This window comes from Dendrobates tinctorius, unplaced genomic scaffold (assembly GCF_039654945.1).
Source record: "Dendrobates tinctorius isolate UK_male_01 unplaced genomic scaffold, ASM3965494v1 ptg000037l, whole genome shotgun sequence".
Lineage (NCBI taxonomy): Eukaryota > Metazoa > Chordata > Amphibia > Anura > Dendrobatidae > Dendrobates > Dendrobates tinctorius.
Window position 1 is genome coordinate 5931661 of NW_027361705.1, and position 18457 is coordinate 5950117.

Sequence of the window (18457 nt, forward strand, 5' to 3'; positions counted from 1 at the left end):
GTTTACACCCACTTATGCGGTATCAGCATACTCAGGACAAATTGCACAATAACTTTTGGAGTCCTGTTATCCTTGGAAAAATAAAAATTGGGGTGAAAAGATCATTTTTGTGGAAAAAATATGATTTTTTAATTGTACGGCTGTACGTTATAAACTTCTGTGAAGCCCTTGGGGGGTTAAAGTTCTCACTAGAGATGAGCGACTTTGCCTTTTTTCGGGTTGAGTCGGGTTTCATGAAACCCGACTTAAGCAAAAGTGGGGTTGAACGCAATCGGCTGATTATCGTGAAAAGTCGAAGGCCGACTGAAACATGAAACCCAATGCAAGTCAATGGGAAAGAAAAGTCGGCAGTGAGTGGAGGACAGGAAACATACCTACAGTGCCCATTTTAATGCCAGAAACATCAATTCTTATAACTTAAGCTTGTCAACCTTAATTTACTTTATAATAATAGTTAGGCATTGAAAACTGGTGGTTATTTGGCTAAAGTTGTGGGGGGGGTAGGGCTGGCTCCAGATATTCGTGGGCCCAGGACCAAAGAGTGTCACTGGGCTCCTTTAACACATTCCACAATTCATGATCCTCTGATACGGCAGAGAAATAGCGGTATAGTACAATGAAAAATACTTCACTTCTTACATCACATGACTGATATCCATTTTAAATTCTCCAATAGCTCCAAAAACGGACAGTATATTACTCCATACAGTATTATGGCCACCGCATAGTGCGCCAAACAGAGTAATGAGGCCCATATATTTCTTCAGAGAGAATCATTGGTCCCATATAATGTTTGAAACAGTATATGATAAGCTCCACATAATGCTACAGTATATGTTGGTCCCCATGGATGAAGCTCCACTGTCTTATGGGCCCAAATAATGCTCCATATATAATGGACCCCATTTCTAATGCTCAAGTGTATAATGGGCCCTGTAAATGCTGCTCCAGTGTCTGATGTCCACCTTTGGAATGCTCCAGTGTATGGTGGGCTCCATATATCATTCTCCAGAGTATAGTGCTCCCCAAAAATTGCTCCCAACCTTTAAAACAATTAAATAAGTCTCCTCGCTAGTGAATCCCTGTACTCTGGACCCCTCGTCGCCCCCATCTTCCATCTCTCTGCACTTGGACTGTTTAGGCAGAGGGCGTACAGACGTGATGTCATTGCACTCTCTGACCAGAATGTCACTGTCAGGAAACGCAGAAGACGTCACGGCGGTGGAGCAGGGAGAAGTAAGTATTTCAACTTTGCAAGTGCTGTGATCCTGAGCAAGCAGGGGGGCCCACTAGGCGACAGGACTGGCACAGGGCCCCTCATAGTACGGCGGTGTGTCTGATGGTGGGTGGGCCGGGTGGGCCCTCCCACCGGCAGAGACACTTTTGCATGCTATGAGGGGCCCTGTGCCAGTTCCGTCGCCCATGAGTATGCCCCCCCACCTGCTCAAAGAACCTGCACTTACATCTGCACCTTCCTCTTTGTCACCGTGTAAGGTGGTATAGTATGCGAGAAGGGGAACCTGAGTTTCATCAGGGTCAGATTCTGGCTGTGTAGAGTGCGACGGGAATGTAGTGGTCTGGGTCAATGTACCAGCAGAAACATCTAGCAGTGACTGGGCATCAGTGCACTTGTGGCGCCCCCAGGAGTATGGTCGCCACAGTGGCATTACCTTCCTCTTAGGGAGTGTGATGTAATGCTTGGGAGCAACGAAGGATCTCTCTAGCAGTCAAACCAACACACAACACAGTTCCCAATCCAGGCCAGCAGGTAGAGCTCTGAATCTGACTTGTTATGAATGGGTAACTGAAGAGGAAAAAAAGACACCAAGCTAAGTCTCAGAAAACCAGAGAAGTTGGTAACTATGCAGATTGCAGATCCCTGATCTTAACCGCACAACTAGCAGCAGTCGTGGAGCGTTCCTACGATGGTCCTAGACGCCTCGTCACAACCGGAGAACTACATAAGCCTAAAGCAGGAAAAGAGGAAAACTAACTGCCCCAGAGCAGACCCCAAAGGAAAGACAGCCCCCCACATATATTGACGGTGAAATAAGATGAAAATACAAACAAAGGCAGGAAAATAGGCTGAGTAAACGATGGGGCCCGACTAACTAAAAAGGACAGGAAAGGAAAGACACTGTCTGCAATCTGCCAAAAAAACCTACAAAAATATTGTCCAACACTTCTGATAGCAAAATTAACCCTGAAGTCTCTAGACTTCTGAACCTATATCAGCACTCTGAAATATTCAGAGACAGAGCAAAAAGAGGCCAATCTAATAAGGAACAAAAAGCAGATTGGCAAATACTGATTAATAGGAGTGGAAATTCAGCATAGCCCCAGCAGGGGCAGGCTGATTACACAAAAAACTGAATTGACCAACAAGCGCAAGTGTGAACATTAGCAAAAAACAAACTTAACTTGAGAAGACTGGAAGAGAGCTGAAGTCCAGGACGTGAGAAGCAGACTGAATCACCAGCACCAGGATAGGGCGTCGGCTGTCTTATATCCAGTCTTATACTCCAGAGATCCAATCGTTATCTTCCTCATCAGGTGGCAGATCACTACCACTTAAACCAACCGCACTACCTCCTGTCACCACCAGAGGGAGAATGGAAGGGGAACTCTCAACTGGTGGAGCAGAAAATGAGTTCATGACACTGACTGCTGCGGAGCTGCTCTCTGTGGTCGGGAGGTGGGAAGTTAGGGCAGTCTGTGAAGGGAAGGGGAAGTGTGTTGATGTGAGAAGGGGAGCTGGAGGATGAGCAGAGTTAAGGCTCACTCCTAGCTGGAGCGCATGGTCCGTATTCCGGTCTCTGTGTTTGTAGGGACACTGACTGTCCTGCAGCAGAAACCGGAGGAAGTAGCAGCTGTAAAATGCTCTGTTCCCAACTAAGGCTTGGAGGCCCCAGCAGCGACGTGTGTGAGCCAGAAGGAAAAGGCTATGGCTGCCTGCCATACGAGAAAGTTCCAAAAGAGAGTCAACAGGGGGAGCTTCAGTGAACTCAGTACTGTGAGTACCTCAGATAAGCGCTAGAACAGAGGCCACACTACCTATCTGCAGAGAGCGAATTCCTAATTTGCTTCCAGGCTGACCAACTCCTCCATCTGTACTCTGGGTCCTGGACGGCACTTACCAAGTACAGGTAAAGGAACTGCACAACTGTGTCTGTCATCTTTCTCCTGCACCTGGCGCACGGCTATGCTACATCCTGCACTGCACACCATCTACCAACTCTTTCATCTGCCCTGCAACTACGGCCCTACCTGTACAAGGTCTTCTACATCTTAGCTGCACCTCAACATCTGTCCCAGAGAAGCGACACTGCACCGCTGGTCAATCTGATCAGAAACCACAGGTGGCGTCACGTATCATTCACCTATAAACGTTATTCACCCCTTTGCATGGACGCCCAGGGCCACGGGCCGGGTCACCACCACCATGACACATCCCTCTGAGACACCGGCCCAGTACCAATTAACCCCACTGCCCAGGCTGGTGACCCACGCTCCCTGTCAGATTCGTCTTGGACTGGGGAATTCATGATTTGACTTTATAACCCAGGCATGGTATGTGAGAAAGAGCTACATGGACTAATGTGAAGTGTGGCCTGCTGCATCATTCACTTTTGGTGGGGGTGAAGGACGCAAGGAAAGGGGTTCTTCCTGACCAGGAGCCAGCACTTGACGACTCAGTAGCTGTAGTCTGTTTCGGCAATGTAAGCCAAAACCAGTTCCTGATGCGCCTTCTTTAAAAGCGGTTAACCTACTCCCAGAAAAGGTAGCCTTCCAGGCCTTCCGGAGCCAGACCATGATGCAGGCTCAACACCTCCTGCCTTAGCTGCTATTGTGCTTTTGCCACTACCAGCAAATGCACCACCACCATCAGTACCAGCTGGCCCCCCCACACCCACGTCCGAGGCCTCTTCCACCATACTTCCAAATTTTGGAGAAAATGTACCCAAAATAACATCAGATATTTGGTACTGTATCAGAAGCGTACAGCTGTATACAGTCAAAGGATAATTGTAAATCTCCATATATATATTTCATGAGTCACACAGACGCTCACAGGCTCAGTATGGATTAGACAAGAATATAAAAAGTAGAAAAAGGGTACAGTATCATCAGATAGCAGGTATTTATAGTATAGTTTAAACATTCTAAATCTCCATATATATTTCAGGAGGCAGACAAACGCTCTCAGGCTCCGTATGGATTACAACACAATATAAAAAGCCGTAAAACGGTAATGGATCTGAAGCGTACAGCTGTATACAGTGTAGGAGTGTAGGGGTCATTGTCAATCTAAGTATTTATTTCCAGAGTCAGAAACAGACTCTCACTTGGACAGTTTGGATTAGACCAGAATATAAAAACCAGTAAATGGGTAATGTATCACAAGCGTAGAGCTGTATACAGTGTTGGGGTAATTTTTAAATCTACATATAAATTGCAAGAGTAACCCACAGACTCGCACATGCTCAGGATGGATCACACCACAATATAAAAAGAAGATCCGCAAGAAATAATCACACATGTGGGCCAATGTTCCAGGTGGTGTGAGCATTGTCTTACTGACTTGTTCACACTTGTGCATGTCACATATGTTTTTAATCCGTTTTTCCTTGCTAAGCATGGTTTGGGAGACCCCACCCCTCTCCTGTGTGATATGCACATAAATGAGCTGTTTTACACCACAAGCCCATATACTAGGAGGCGCCTGTCTGTATCCTGTTGATTTAGACACTGTTCACATGTTCAGGTTTTAAATACATTAGATAGGGACTGCTTCGTGAAGGGTTACCGTGACATGGTGAAGCGGCTTGGTATACATTTTTTGCAAAAAACGTATCGACTAAATACCCTTTATTTGTTATAGAGCACTTGCTGATTACTGTCATGTTTTTTACTGCAGAGTATTTTTGCAAATTTGTCATTTTGTGTTCTCTTGTTGTGTTTCAGCCATTGGGTGGTGTGAGCATTGTCTTACTGACTTGTTCACACTTGTGCATGTCACATATGTTTTTAATCCAGTGTTCTAGGTGTCAATGATACACTTAGAGTGGTGGGTGGAGGAGGACTTCCTGGCAGAAAGTATCACCAGATACCAGGTATATATAGCATAGTCTAAACATTAAAAATGTACGTCTATATATCAGGAGTAGTGTTGAGCCACCCCGCTTGTGTTTGAGTTCGGTTCGTCGAACAGGAGGCATGTCCGTCGAACGTTCAACGAACACCGTCGAAACCCATTGAAAACAATGGCAGGCAATCACAAACACATACAAACACATACAAAACACCTTAAAAGGTGTCCCAAAGCAGACCAAATGCTCAGAAGACATAAACAACATATGGAAAAGGGCAACTACATATAAGAAAGAGGTGGAGGAGTAAAGGGAGGAGGAGGAATCATAGATATAAGATATAGGCATGTCATGCCCTTATAAAGTCAAGAAAGGCTGGAATAAAAATCTAAAATACAAAAAAAATTCTAAAATTCTAACATCGAAGACGATCATGTACCGTCGGACTTCCCACCATAAATTATGCCAACTGCCAATCGGGCAGCGTTATTCCCACGACCCTCCGAACAGCGTCCATGAAGGCAAAGTGTTTGGTTTACGGGGGCAGTATGTTTGCAAAGTTGAACCTTAAAGGAATGTCCATAAGGGCACCACCAGGAGTGGAGCCTGTGGCTTAATTGGACTCCACACGGTCAACCTCAACCATGCCAGCCATGGAAAGGATGGACAGATTGCAAGCTTTCTCGATTCTGTGGGTGGGGGTGCATGGCCGTTTTTAGTTGTGCTAGCGATTTGTCAGTTTAATTCCGTTAACGAACAAGACTCCGGCATGCCCCCGTGGTCCACGTCCAGCTTACTAGAGGGACACGCAAGGCTCTGGCACGCGAGATCGAGCAATAACAGGTCTGTCATGCCCTTACATGTCCGGGGCTGCACGCGCGCTACACTGAAAGGACCAGCGTGTGTGGCTTACAGGTGCGGATAACCCACTGAACCCTGTTAGTGATGGGGATCTGGGATTCCAATTCCTCCCCGCAAACGAGGATTTCCCAGTAAGTGCAGGTCAACCGGAATTCCGGAATTAGACCTAACTGGCATTCCAGAAAAAATGAAAAAATTAAGTGTCCAAACCACAGGTGCTGTAGCTTGCTTAACAGCTGGGCTCCTCTGCTGAGTAGCACACAGTTCTTACATAAACAGGCAGCATAGCTTGGTTCACGGGTGGGCAACTCTGCTGAGTAGCAGACAGTGCTTACATAAACAGGCTGCATAGCTAGGTTCACGGGTGGGCTCCTCTGCTGAGCAGTAGACACAGGTACTAGGCCCAAAGTATTGACTGGGCTAAATGGAGTTAAAAAATGGTTCTTACATAAACAGGCGGCACAGCTTGGTTCAAGGGTGGGCTCCTCTGCTGAGTAGCAGACACAGTTACTAGGCCCAAAGTATTAACTGGGCTAAATGCAGTCAAAAACTGGTTCTTTCATAAACAGGCGGCATAGCTAGGTTCACGGGTGGGCTCCTCTGCTGAGTAGCAGACAGTGCTACAAGGCCCAAAAGGATTTTCTGGACAAGATGCGGTAAAAAAATTATTAGAAACACACACGGTGTAGCTCCTTGACAGGTGTACTACACCGCTGGCTACCAGACACCGCTACTATGTCATGAAACTATCTATTAAAATTAAAGAACCATTATTAATGTGAAAATAAAGTTACGCTTTTGGTGAACGAACCGTTCTCGAACGGAACCTCGAACAGCCGAATTTTAAGCTAAGTGTTCGAGTTCGACGAACGGCTCGAACACCGCCCAAAACAGCTCGAATTTGAACTTGGCGAACAGTTAGACTCGAACACCGCTAATCTCTAATCAGGAGGCAGACTCAGACAGTCTCAGGCCCAGTATGGATTCGACAAGATTGTAGAAAGTTGAGAAAGGGTACAGTATCACCGGATACCAGGTATATATAGCATAGTTAACACGTTAAAAATCTGTGTATATATCAGGAGGTAGACTCAGACGGTCTCAGGCCCAGTATGGATTTGAAAAGATTATAGAAAGTTGAGAAAAGGGTACAGAATCACCGGATAACAGGTATATATAGCATAGTTTAAACATTAAAAATCTCTGTGTATATTTCCGGAGTCCGACAAAGACACTCACACAGCCTCAGTATGGATTAGACAAGAATCTAAAAAGTAGAAAAAGGGTAATGTATTCAAAGCGTACACCAGTGTACACTGTTGGGGTGTTTTTAAATCTTCATATACATTTCTGTCTCCGTAAGACAGTCCAGACTCTCCGCAAGAGTAAACGAGATGGATACAAGTACAGACGGAAAGTCGAGTGATTGCAGAAATTTTGGAATTACTAATGACGGGAAAAACTCCCGGGAGAATTCTCAGAGGCGATGCTGACCCTCAATTACTTTGTCTGTGGAGACAGCGAAAACAGTTCTTTGTGAAGAAAAGGTTGCTGTATCACAGCACCGTGGATCCCATCACCGTTACTCATCATCAAATTGTGATCACAGGGAGAGATGTAGACATGGTCCTCACTGCCTATCATGATCTGTCAGGTAACTTTGGAGTGCAAAAGACAGAAGCCACAGGCCATAAGCGATTCTATTGGATTGGCATGAGAGGACACATTTAAAAATGTGGGCAGGAATGTCACACGTCTGTGACTAGGAAAACTGTGAAAGCTGATGATAAAGCACCACTGCATCTCATTGTGAGTTGACGTCCATAACAAATGGAAGCCATTGATCATCTGAAGATAGAGCCCAGCAGGACGGGGCATAGCTACGTCTTAACCATCATCTATCAGTTCACCAAATTTCTATTGGCAGTCCCAGTGAAGGATTTAACAGCCCAGACTACACAGCGGTGGAGCAGGGAGAGGTAAGTATTGCAAGTGCTGGGGACCTGAGCAAGCAGGGAGGGCCCACTCGTGGGAGGCAGTACTGGCACAGGGCCCCTCATAGTACGCCGGTGTGTCTGACCGCGGGAGTGCACCCCCACCGTCAGAGACACTTGATTTTACTATGAGGGACCCTGTGCCACTGCCGTCGCCCAAGAGTGGGCCCACCCACCTGTCCAGGGCAACGGCACTCGCACGGGTGCGTGCGCCAGGTGGTGACCCCGGCCCTAGGGTGGTGGTAGCCCAGTTAGGGAGGTTGAAAAAATAGCATATGTTGATGTTGGACATTCAGCAGCTGCAAATGGAGGAATTGGAGGAGTCCGAGGAAGAGGACAAAAGCGAGCCATTTTTCTGGCAACCTATGTGTCAGCAGGGGAAGGTGGGACAAAATCCTTTGAAACCCATGCATGGTTCATTTTAATGAATGTTAGATCATCAACATTTTGGGTCAACAGACGGGTCCTTTTTTCTGTCAGGATTGATCCAGCAGCACTGAAGACTCTTTCGGATAGCACACTAGCAGCAGGGCAAGCGAGCTCCTTTAAGGCATATTGTGCCAATTCAGGCCAGGTGTCCAGTTTACTGGCCCAATAGTCAAAGGGGAATGACCTGTGAGGGAGAACATTGATATGGGAGAAGTAGTTTGTAACCATAGTTGACAACTGCTGTCTCCTGTCACTTTCAATCAATGCAGTATTACCAGTCGTGTGAGCGGTACTTAAATAATCAGTCCACAACATGGTCATGAAACCCCTGTCTCCAATGCAACTTCGGATGTGTGCACCACGAACACCTCTTCCATGTTGCCCCCTATGGCTCAAGTGAGAACCATCACCGCTGCTGTGTGCTGGGAATGCCTCAAACAAACGGTTTACCAGAGTTGCTTTTTTGTTAGCCAATATTAGCTCTAGGTTCTCCTGTGGCATGATGTTTTGGAATTTGCCTTTATAGCGTGGATCCAGGATGCTGGCCAACCAGTAGTCATCATCTTTCATCATTTTGGCAATGCGGGGATCCCTTTTTAGGATCTGCAAGGCATAATCACACATGTGGGCCAATATTCCAGGTGTCAATGATGAACTGCGAGTGCTGGGTGGGGGAGCACTTTCTGGCAAATCCACATCCCTCCAGTCATGCAAAAACCTTGTACCTGACCTTGCCACGCCAACATTTTCTCTTGCCCCTGAGAAGCATCCTCCTCCTCTAAATAATCATCCCCATCATCCTCCTCCTCCTCCTCTTCCTCTTCTTCCTCCACCTCGTCCAGGAGAATTCCCTGAGCAGACAATGGCTGACTGTCAACAAGGCTTCCCTCCTCCCCTTCCTCCTTGGCTGCAGACGCCTGCTCCTTAATGTGCATCAAAGTTTGCATGAGCAGACGCATAAGTGGGATGCTCATGCTTATGATGGCGTCATCTGTGCTTACCAGCCGTGTGCATTCCTAGAAACACTGAAGGACTTTACAGAGGCCTTTCAGCTTCGACCACTGCACACCAGACAACTCCATGTCTGCCCTCAAACTGCCTGCCTGTGTATCCTCCCACAAATGCATTACAGCCTGCCCCTGTTCACACAGCCTCTCAACCATCTGCAAGGTGGAGTTCCACCTTGCTGCAACGTCGATAATTAGACGGTGCTTGGGAAGGTGGAGCAATCGCTGCAGCTTCTGCATACGACTGGAGTGTACGGGCGACAGGCGGATGTGCGAGCACAGTCTAAGCATCTTATGGAGCAGGGCTGTTAACTCCGGATAATTATTAAGGAAGCACTGCACCACCAGGTTCAAGGTGTGAGCCAGGCAAGCTATGTGTCTGAGTTTTGAAAGGGCTATGGCTGCCACAAAATTCCGACCGTTATCACTACCTTGCCTGCCTCAAGATGTAGACTGCCCAGCCATGACTCAGTTTGTCGCTGCAAGTAGTCGGCCAGTACCTCCGCGGTGTGTCTGTTGTCCCCCAAACACATCATCGTCAACACAGCCTGCTGACGCTTACCACTAGCTGTTAGATAGTGGGACACCTCGTGTGCAACACTGGCAGCTGCGGATGGAGTGATCGTGCGACTGTGCTCTGTGGACGAGCTTTCGCTTCTGGAGGAGGAGGGTTGAACGCCTACAGCCAACAGTTTCCTATACCGTGGGCTAGGCAGCACTGTCCCACCGGCGCTGTCCCCTTTGGACCCTGCATCCACCAAATTAACCCAGTGTGCAGTGATGGACACGTAACGGCCCTGGCCATGCCTACGGGGCCATGCATCTGTTGTGAGGTGCACCTTTCCACTCACTGATTCGCTTGAGTGCATGGACAATGCGGTCTTTCACATGCAGGTGGAGGGCTGGGATGGCTTTTCGAGAAAAGAAGTGCCGACTGGGTAGGTCATAGCGTGGTACTGCATAGGCCATGAGCTCGCGGAAAGCTTCGCTTTCAACCAACTGGTAGGGCATCATCTCTAACGAGATTAGTTTGGCAATGTGGGCGTTCAAACACAGTGTACGCGGATGAGAGGATGAGTACTTTCTTGTCCTACTCAGAGTCTCTGGTAGGGTGAGTTGGACTTGAGAGCTGCATATGGTGGAAATAGCGGTGGACATGGCGGACTGAGAGAGGGATGGTGATGGTGGTCTTGCTGATGGCCTAGATTCAATTTTTCGTAGCAATAACATTGTGATTCCCTGACTACTTTGGCCTTGGTACGACACCTCAATATTTGCTGCTGGTGGTGTTCTATCCAGTGGGCTTACAGTGGGGGAAGCGATGTAGCGTTGCTGACTACCTTCATTCGGAGCAGGTACACATGTGGTACGTGAGGTTTGGTAGTCCATCCACGCTTGCAAGTGCATGGTGGTTAAATGTCTAAGCAATGCAACTGGTATTCAAATTTCTTATTTTCCCCTCGGCTAAAGGTCTTTGAGCACTTCTTACAGATAACCTTTGCCTGATCATTAGGATTTTGTTCAAAGAAGTGCCACACTGCACTGTTCCTACTATGGAAGACATTTTGAGGCCTTGCACGCTGTGCTAATCTGACCATCTGGCCAAGCTGTCCTGCAACTCTTTTGGTTTTTGTAACCCATTTTTGGACTGCTACGGGCCTGCCAGATAACAGCTGTTGCGATGTCGATGCCTCCTGCGGATCCTCCTCCTCCTCCTCTTAGCTATTGGCAGCGGCACCCTCTTCCCCCAATGGATGGGTCATCCATCACCTCCTCTTCAATTTCATGTGCACCTTCCTGTGTAAGGTAGTATAGTATGCGGGAAGGGGCACCTGAGTTTCATCAGGGTCAGATTCTGGCTCAGTACACTGCGAGGACAATGTAGTGCTCTGAGTGAATGTACCAGCAGAAAAATCTAGCAGTGGCTGTGCATCAGTGCACTCCATGTCAGATTCATCTTGGACTGGGGAATTCACTATTTGACTTGATAACCCAGGCATGGTATGTGAAAAGAGCTCCATGGAGTAATCTGTAGTGTGGCCTGCCGCATCCTTCACTTTTGGTAGGGGTGAAGGACACAAGGAAAGGTGTTCTTCCTGACCAGGAGCCTCCACTGACGACTCAGTGCTTTTGTTTTTTGAAACTTCAGAACAGGAGGCGATAGAGCTGGAGGCTGTGTCAGCAATGTAAGCCAAAACTTGTTCCTGAAGCTCCGGCTTTAAAAGCGGTTTGCCTACTCCCAGAAAATGGAGCCTTCGAGTCCTTGTGGAGCCAGACGATGACGCAGGCTCAACACCTCCTGCCTTAGGTGCTCTTGTGCTTTTGCCACTACAGGCAGATGCACCACCATCAGTACCAGATGGCAACCCCCACCCACGTTCACGGCCTCTTCCACCATACTTCCTCATTTTTGGGAAAATGTACCCAAAATACCACCAGCTATATGGTACTGTAAAACAAGGTACAAGGTGTATATGGTATTGGGGAGAATTTGAATCTCCCTAGAGATTTTAGGAGGCTGAACTATTATCTCAGGCCCACTGTAGATTACACCTCAATTTAACAGGCTGAAATTGGCTGGTGTATGACAAAGTACATGGTGTATATAGTATTGTGGAGAATTTGAATCTCAGAGGAAGACGGCAACTTAGGGAGTGGTACAAGATGAACCATCTTAGAGAACCTATCACAAATCACCCAAATAACAGTCATCCTTTGAGAGACAGGCATATCAGAGATGAAATCCATTGAAATATGGGTCCATGGCCTCTTGGGGACAGGCAAAGGCATCAACAACCCACTAGAGCGAGAACACGATTTAGACCGGGAGCACGTCCCACAGGACTGCACAAAATTCCTGACATCACGAGACAAGGAGGGCCACCAAAAAGACCGACTCACCAGATCTCTAGTACCAAAAATACCTGGATGACCAGCCAAAGCAGAGCAATGAACTTCAGACATCACTCTCTTCTTCCACTGGTCAGGAACATACAACTTTCCACTGGGACAACGCTCAGGTTTGTCCTCCTGGAACTCTTCCAGAGCACGTCTCAAATCAGGCGAGATGGCAGAAAGAACTACCCCTTCGCCTAAGATGGTAGCAGGCTTGGTCACCACAGGAGAATCAGCAAAGAAAGGCCCTAGAGAGGGCATCTGCCTTGACATTCTTAGTTCCAGGAAGAAAATAAACCACAAAATCAAAACGTGTAAAAAACAAGGCCCACCTAGCCTGTCTAGGGTTCAAGCGCTTAGCCGACTCTAGGTAAATCAAATTCTTGTGATCAGTGAGGACCACGACTTGATGCTTAGCTCCCTCCAACCAATGTCTCCACTCCTCAAATGCCCATTTCATGGCCAACAGTTCCCGATTCCCCACATCATAGTTACGTTCAGATGGAGAGAACTTTCGGGAAAAGAAAGCACAGGGATTCATTTTAGATGTTACAGGATCCTTTTGGGACAAAACAGCTCCTGCACCAATCTCAGAAGCATCCACCTCTACCTGGAACGGGAGTGAGACATCAGGTTGCCGCAAAACCGGGTGGCGGAGGTGAATCTTCGCTTCAGCTCCCGAAAGGAAGAAACAGCCTCCGGAGACCAATTTAACACATCAGCACCCTTCTTAGTCAAATCAGTTAATTGCTTGGCAATACTAGAAAATTTTGTTCTAAATTTCCTATAAAAATTAGCAAAACCCAAAAACTTCTGGAGGGCCTTCAAAGAAGTGGGCTGAACCCAATCGTAAATGGCCTGCACCTTGGCCGGGTCCATTTCAATAGTAGACGGGGACAAAATAAATCCCAAAAAAGAAATCCTCTGTACTCCAAAAAGGCATTTAGATCCTTTGACATACAGGGAATTCTCCCTCAAGATCCGGAACACAGTCCGAATATGTTCCACATGAGAATCCCAATCCTTGGAGAAGATCAAAATATCATCCAGATAGATAATCAAAAATTTATCGACAAAATCTCGGAAAATATCGTTCATGAAGCATTGGAAGACAGAAGGGGCATTAGTGAGCCCAAAAGGCATCACCAGGTACTCAAAATGTCCCTCCGGAGTATTAAACGCTGTCTTCCATTCATCCCCATGCTTAATGCGAATAAGATTATACGCCCCCCTGAGGTCAAGCTTGGTAAACCAGCAAGCACCTTTAACTCTGGAGAATAGATCAGAAATCAGGGGTAACGGATACTGATATTTAACAGTAATTTTTTTGAAGGCACGATAATCAATACAAGGTCTTAATGATCCATCCTTTTTGGCTACAAAAAAAAACCGGCACCTAAGGGTGACGAGGATAGTCTAATATGACCCTTCTCCAACGCCTCCTTAATATAGGATCGCATAGCCTCGTGCTCGGGTACAGATAAATTGAAGAGCCGACCCTTGGGAAATTTACACCCCGGGCTCAGTTCAATTGCACAGTCATAACTCCTATGAGGAGGCAGAGACGCAGACTCATTATCACTAAATACATCATAAAAGTCCACCAAATAATCAGGAACATCATGCGACTGAGGAGAGGTGGAAACACCTGAGCCTCACTAAAGGCACACCGACAACCCCAACTCACCACAGACACAGATTTCCAATCCAAAACTTGATTATGAATTTGTAACCAGGGAAACCCCAGAACAATAGTATCATGCAGATTATGCAACACCAAAAATCTGCAATTTTCTTGATGGTCTGGGGCGACCCGCATTACCACCTGGGTCCAAAACTGAGGTTTATATTTAGCCAAAGGAGTAGCATCAATCCCCCTCAAAGGGATAGGCGTCTGCTGAGGTGTCATCGGAAATCCACAACGTTTAGCAAAATCCAAGTCCATTAGGTTTAGGGCTGCTCCCGAATCCACAAAAGCCTTGGCGGAAAATGTGGACAGGGAGCAGATCAGAGTAATAGCCAGAAGAAACTTAGGTTGAACACCACCAACAGAAAACGTGTGTGCAAACCGTTTCTCTCGTTTAAGACAGACAGAAATAATATGCGAGGCATCTCCACAGAAAAAACACAACTTATTACGCCTTCTGAACTGCTGACGCTGCTCTCTGGAAAAAACTCTATCACATTGCATAGGTTCAGACATTTGTTCAACAGGTGGCAACACCTCTCGTGCAGCTTTGCGTTCGCGCAAACGCCGATCAACCTGAATGGCTAATGACATAGAATCGTCAAGACCAGAGGGAACAGGAAATCCCACCATAGTATCTTTTACGGTTTCTGACAACCCCTTCCGAAAGAGAGCTGCCAAGGCACCATCATTCCAGGTAGTAAGGACCACCCACTTTCGGAATTTTTGACAGTATAACTCTACAGAATCCTGACCCTGGCTCAATGCCAACAGGGCTTTCTCAGCTTGATCAATAGCATTAGGTTCATCATACAACAACCCCAAGGCCTGAAAAAATGCGTTCACATTAGTCAGAATAGGATCATCTGGTTTCAAAGAAAACGCCCAATCCTGGGGATCGCTACGCAGTAAAGAGATGACAATTTTAACCTTCTGCGCGGAGCTCCCTGACGAGTTAGGCTTCAAGGCAAAAAATAATTTACAATTATTTTTGAAATTCAAAAATTTAGACCGATCCCCAAAAAATACATCAGGTGTAGGAATCTTTGGTTCAGCAGCATGTGAATGAGCAAGGTAGGCGGAAATTCCCCGCACTTCCGCAGCGAGCTGCTCCACACGATCAGACAATTGCTTTATCTCCATTGAGAGAGAAAAAATTCCCCCTACGGCCTCAGAGATATAGAGGAAAAAGTATACACACTTTTTTTTTTTTTTTTTTTTACAATTCTTTCCTGCTATTGAGTACCCTAGGATCTGCGGTATGGCGGGTGATTCTGTTATGATTGATTCACCGTAGGAGGCAGACACAAAAATAGAAGCTACGTCCAGAAAACCAGAGAAGTTGGCAACTATCAGATTGCAGACCCCTGAACCTATCAACACAACTAGCAGTAGGCGTGGGGGGTTCCTACGATGCCCTAGACCCCACGATCACAGTCGGAGCGCTAAATAGCCTAAAGACAGAAAAGGAAATCTAAACTGCCCCAGAGCAGACCCCAAAGTAAAAGGCAGCCCCCAACATATAATGACGGTGAAGCAAGATGAAAAAACACACAGATAGAAAGATAGGCTGAGCAAACGATGGGGCCCAAGCTAGCTAAACAGAACAGGAAAGGAAGGTTGCTGTCTGCAATCTGCCAAAACCCTATCAAAGACATAAGCCAACAAGCTGATATGAAAAAGACCCTGAAGCAGCTAGGCTTCAAAAACTAAATCAGCACTCAGGTATTTTCAGAAGACAGAGCTAAAGGAATTCAGCACACCCAGCAGGGAATGGCAGAAATCCAGAAAAACAAAGCAAAACAAAGTCAAAGCACAAATGCAAAAAGCCGAGCAGAAAACTTAGCTTTAGAGGAGCAGGAATTCAGACTTGTCTCCAAGGAACCCACAGAGAAATCACCCGCAGGGCAGAAGGGCGTCGGCAGCCTTATATCCAGTCAGTAACTCCACTCAGCCAGTCATCATCATCAGACTCAGGTGTTTGATAATCAGGCTCACAACCTTTTGATAATCAGGCTCACAACCTTTCTTTACCAGAAGAGGGAGTTCCTCGGGCCTCAGTAGTGAAGGGGAAAATGAACTCACAACAGACGCCCCTGTCACTGCACACAGACTGTTGTGTTGTCCAGTGAAAATCGTTACCAGCAGAAGCAGTTTTTTGTTTCTTCCTCCCTGCCTAACGCTCTCCCTTATTCAGAATCAGCAGCACCAACTAGAAATGAGCGACTTTGCCTTTTTTAGGGTCGAGTCGGGTTTCATGAAACCCAACTTTCTCAAAAGTCGAGTTGAACGAAATCGGCCAACTATAGGGAAAATTTGTGAAACATGAAACCCAATGCAAGTCAGTGGGGAGAAAAGTCGGCAGTGAGTGGAGGACTGTAAACACACCTGGCATGAATTTTAACCCTAGAGGCGGCGAAATCTCTCTCTTCGCTCTCTCTTCTCCCTTTTCCTCTCCCTCTCTCTCTCCCACTCCAGCTACGCTACGCTTCTCTCATTGGCTGAAAAAAGTCACGTGCAAACATTCGGTGAAATCCGACTTTGGCGCTTGGGTCACCGACCGCATGGCCGACTTCACACTGTGGTCAAGTTTCGTTTAATGAAACCCGACTTTGGCGAAAGTCGGCGACTTTTGAATCTGACCGACCTGTTAAACTCAACTCTAGCAGCAACCTCTCCCTATGCTAAGATCGGCAGAAGTAAGATGGCGGTCAGCGTGCACGCCCTTTTATAGCCCCTGTGACGCCACACAAAGCAAGTCAATCACTTGCGTGCCCTTCTCAAAGATGGTGATGACCGCTGCCCATGTCATTGCGTTGCCCACAGTGTGCGTCCTCCATCATTGGCTGAAAAAGGGCACTGGAAGCATCATTTGAAACGCGACTTTGGCGCTCTGGTTGCCGACCTCATGCTATGGTTGGTTTTCATGAAACCCGACTTTTGCGAAAGTCGGCATCTTATGAATTTGACCGACCCGTTTCGCTCAGCTCTAGTTCTCATCACACATCTAGATAAGTTCCTTGGAGGGGTCTAGTTTCCAAAATGGTGTCATTTGTGGGGGGTTTCCACTGTTTTAGCACATCAGAGGCTCTCCAAATGTGATTTGGCATCCGTTCTGGATTCCAGCCATAAAAGTCAAATGGCGCTGCTTCCCTTCCGAGCTCTGCCATGCGCCCAAATAGTCGTTTACACCCACATATGGGGTATCAGCATACTCAGGACAAATTGCACAATAACTTTTAGGTCCTGTTACCCTTGGGAAAATAAAAATTGGGAGTGAAAAGATCATTTTTGTGGAAAAAATGTGATTTTTTTTTTTTTTATTTTACGGCTGTACGTTATAAGCTTCTGTGAAGCCCTTGTGAGTTCAAAGTTCTCACCACACATCTAGATAAGGCCTCTTCAAGACATCCGGTGTCAGGGGTCCGGCGGCCTGCGGCGAATAGCCGGGCCGCCGGATCCGGCCTGCAGCGGTGACACCGGATGTACATGCGGCCCCTGATGCGGCTTGGAGGACATTTAAAGGAGCCGCAGCACCGGGGGTCGAGAGAGCCAGCCGGAGAGAGATCGGGAGGCGAGAGAGCAGCCGAAGAGACAGCGGGGGACGAGAGAACAGCCGAAGAGAGAGCGGGGGACCAGAGAACAGCCGAAGAGAGAGCGGGGGACGAGAGAGCAGCCAGAGAGACAGCGGGGGACGAGAGAGCAGCCAGAGAGACAGCGGGGGACGAGAGAGCAGCCAGAGAGACAGAGGGGGACGAGAGAGCCAGCCAAAGAAAGGTATGGAGCGTATGGAGAGAGAGAGAGAAGGGGAGGGGGAGAGAGAGAGAGAGATGCGCGCCGGGCACTTAGAATCATAGAATCATAGAATCGTAGAGTTGGAAGGGACCTCCTGGGCCATCTGGTCCAACCCCCTGCTCAAAGCAGGATTCGCTAAATCATCCCAGTTAGATGTCTGTCCAGCCTCTGTTTGAAGACTTCCATTGAAGGAGAACTCACCACTTCTCGTGGCAGCCTGTTCCACTCATTGATCACTCTAACTGTCAAAAAGTTTTTTCTAATATCTAATCTGTGTCTCCTCCCATTCAGCTTCATCCCATTGCTTCTAGTCTTTCCTTGTGCAAATGAGAATAAAGTTGATCCTTCTACAATGTGACAGCCCTTTAGATATTTGTAGACAGCTATTAAGTCTCCTCTCAGTCTTCTCTTTTGCAAACTAAACATTCCCAAATCCTGCAACCTTTCCTCATAAGACAGGGTTTGCAGACCGGTCACCATTCTGGTCGCTCTTTTCTGAACTTGCTCCAACTTGTGGGGTTAAAACTCATAGTGCCCGGGCATGCGCAGTTGAAAAAGCCGGTCCGGCGCTGCAAAAAAACGTTGCAGCCAACGTTTTTTACAGACGCCGGACGGCGCATGTTTGCCGTATCCGGCAAAACCCGGAGGCGCCGCATGTCCATCCGGCATGATGCGGCGATCATTATATTCTATGTGAAA

The 18457-nt window shown here is 47.2% G+C and overlaps 1 protein-coding gene across 6 annotated transcripts in view; it reads left to right on the forward strand.

The window, feature by feature from the left end:
* Nucleotides 1-18457, forward strand: part of TUBGCP2 (tubulin gamma complex component 2) — a 1139845-nt gene that overhangs the window by 901239 nt on the left and 220149 nt on the right. The gene's annotated exons all lie outside the window — the stretch shown is intronic.